The sequence below is a fragment of the Peromyscus eremicus genome, chromosome 4, assembly GCF_949786415.1.
Source record: "Peromyscus eremicus chromosome 4, PerEre_H2_v1, whole genome shotgun sequence".
Taxonomy (NCBI): Eukaryota; Metazoa; Chordata; class Mammalia; order Rodentia; family Cricetidae; genus Peromyscus; species Peromyscus eremicus.
Window position 1 is genome coordinate 64524269 of NC_081419.1, and position 3254 is coordinate 64527522.

Sequence of the window (3254 nt, forward strand, 5' to 3'; positions counted from 1 at the left end):
TGTCTCACCAGGTAATGAATTGTGGTTCTTAGGCATATATCTAGATAACATGGATGATTCCTTTCCATTTCCAGTAGTATACATAACACCTTCCATCCCTGTTAAAGATAACTAGCAGGGATTAGACTTCTACATCAGAACTTGATTTCTCCGTGTTTATGATTTGTGTAACGTGTATTCACTAACAGAGACTTACTTTAAAGTTTTAGAGGGTAGCAAAGAGCAATGGCAATATCTGTGATGTTTGAGATTCTGCGGGATCCCTTGGCTAACAACTCAAGAAGGGAGTAACCTATTCCTTTTATTGGGGTATTTATTTATTTATTTGTTTGTTAATATATTTATTTGTTTTTTGTTTACTTTATGTATGAGTGTTTTGGCTGCATGCATGCATGTGCACTGTGTGTGTCTGGCTCCCATGAAAACTAGAAGGGAGTAGTGGCTCCTCACTATTGAAATTAGGAACAGATATAGACTACCATGTAGTTATTGAGGGCTGAAGTCAGGTCCTTGGCAAAAAGAGCAGGTCTTCTTAACCACTGAATCATCTCTCTGGCCCTTAACATGTGTTTTTACTTGTTGTAATGTGATGTCTAGCTGGGGCATTGTCCCCATAAGTGTCCAAAAATATATACATATGCAAAAATACATATGCATACACATAAATAAACACATATGTGTACATACATGACCAAAACCTGCAGGAATAAGGGTCCTAAGTGGTGAGGTGTTTATTGGGATGATGGGGATTAAGGAATCAGGAAGACAAGAAATAAATAAGAGAAAAGCAATTGTTAGAATTTGGAAGTCTTACATAAGCTAAAGCAAATATATTATGAAGTACAGTATCCTGTATATTATTAGCAGGGAAAAAAATGGCCAAGGTCAGAAGAGTGGTAATGTTGGCAAAGAGAAACCAGGATACTTCAGACACAGATACCTTAGGACTGATAGTGACTGGCCACGGGGAAGTTCCAGTACACAGAAACTGAAATCTTGATTCTTTTGAGGCACTGGCTCTATTCCCAAACCAGCCTTGTCAAGTCAACATCTGGCCAGTGACACAGAACTAATGTTCCTTTTTCCTTTCATCAAGTACTCTGAGAAAGTCTCGGGTCAGTCTGACTCCCAACACATATATACCTATACATTTATGTATATGTTTAAATGCAGTTAGAAGATTCATTTTGAATAAATAAATGGATCCTTCATATCTTTAGAATTGCAGAGTAATTTTCAAAATGTTTTTAAAATAGAAAGAAATTTGTGAGATTTGTAACATCCAAATTTTAAAAATTGTAGTATAAAGCTTACTGTTAAAACATAAAAGTTATCCTTCTGGTAGAGGAGAATCAAACAGAGAGGAGAGGAGGGAAGGAATACAGGGAGAGATAGCTAAAACTAAGGGCCATTTGAGAGGCCATATGGAAACCTAATACAGTAGATGCTATCTAAAACATATGCATATATGAAAGCAATCTAACTGAAATCACCAAATAACAGGGGATACAGAGCCCCAACTGAACATCCCTTCTCAGTTCCCCCCACTTCCAGATCTACTTGCTTTCTGTCTCTCAATAGAGAAGAACAGGTTTCTATGAGATAACAACAAAACATACAAAAAAAACCAAAATAATATATAAGTTAAGACAAAAACCATCACATCAAGTTGGACAAGGCAAACCAACAGAAAGAAAAGACCCCATGAGAGGCCACAATAATTAGAGATCTGCTTGTTCACACACTCAGGAGTACCGTAAAAATACTAAATTGAAAGGGTATAATATATGTATATGGAGGGTCCTGTGCTTGCTGCTTCACCCTCTTTAAGTTTCTATGAGATTTACAAAGTTAATTTAGGGGGCCTTGTTCTCCTTGCGTCTTTCATCCTCTCTAGCTCTTACATTCTGCCCACCTCCTCTTCTGTGGGTTTCCCTAAACACCGAGGAAAGGGGTTTAATGGAGACATCTTATTTAGATCCATATGTTCCAAGGTCTCTCTCTCTCTCTCTCTCTCTCTCTCTCTCTCTCTCTCTCTCTCTCTCTCTGAAATGTCTTCTTGTACGTCTCTGTATTTTTTACCATCTTCTGTAAGAAGAGTGTAAATTGATGCCTCTTGTCCTGACTACCTGTTCCCAATTATCCAGTAGCCACTTCCCAAATTACCACACAGAAGCGTATATGAATAATAAATGATTGGCCAATAGCTCAGGCTTATTATTAACTAGCTCTTAGATTTTAAGTTAACCCATATTCCTTATTTACGCTCTGCCATGTGGTAGTGCCTTTATTAGCATGGCATGTTCATCTCCTGCTCCTTCTGCATCTGGCTGGTGACTCCTGACTTCATCCTTTCTCTTCCCATCATCATTAGTTTGGTCACCCTGCCTATACTTCCTGTCTGGCTACTGGCCAATCAGTGTTTTATTAAACCAATTCAATTGACAAATCTTTACAGTGTAAAAGAGGATTATTTCACAACAGAGGTGGCTTCTCTGATGATGACTGAATAAGGCACTGACCTATGAGTATAGCAGAGTATCATTAGGAGTCATTTTATTGTTACTTTCTTTTTTATTGACCAGTAGTATTTGATTTTACCCTAAGACTCTGGGATATCTAGTCTTTGGTTCGTGGTGACACAAGCAGTTTTGGGTATGGGTTCCATTTTGCACAGTGGGCCTTAAGTCAAATCAGATGTCAGTTGGTTAGTCCCACAAGTTTTGTGCCACCATTGCTCTAGCACATTTTGTGGGCCAGAGAGCATTGTAGATCAAAGGTGTTTTGGGTGGATTGGTATTTACATTTCTCTTTTGTAGCTTGCAGAGGACCTTTCTATACCAAAGGCACTAGAACATAGGGGTGAAGGTTCAATGTATGCACCAGCTTGACCAGCTTGACCTTTCTATGTTCAATAAGCTGTGTGGGTGTTATCTTTAGCAATGGGGTATTGCTTTCCATTTGTGGAGAGCAACCTATTATCTTGGCAACAGCCTAGGTTGTTTGGGGTTTCCATGGAACCCCTTTGGCCAGCCACCCAATTGGATGTAACCCAGTCCCGATACTAGAATTTTCTTTTAGTGACAAGATATGGTCAGTTGGAACTCTGTCTACCTCACTATTTAGAGACTTCATTAAGGTCACCTTCATATCTTTTAGTACATTTCAACTGCACTAGGGTTTACATATCACCTCTTAAATGCTCTCTCTCCCCATATTTCCTAACTCAGCCCCATCTCCTCTCCCCTCCCCAC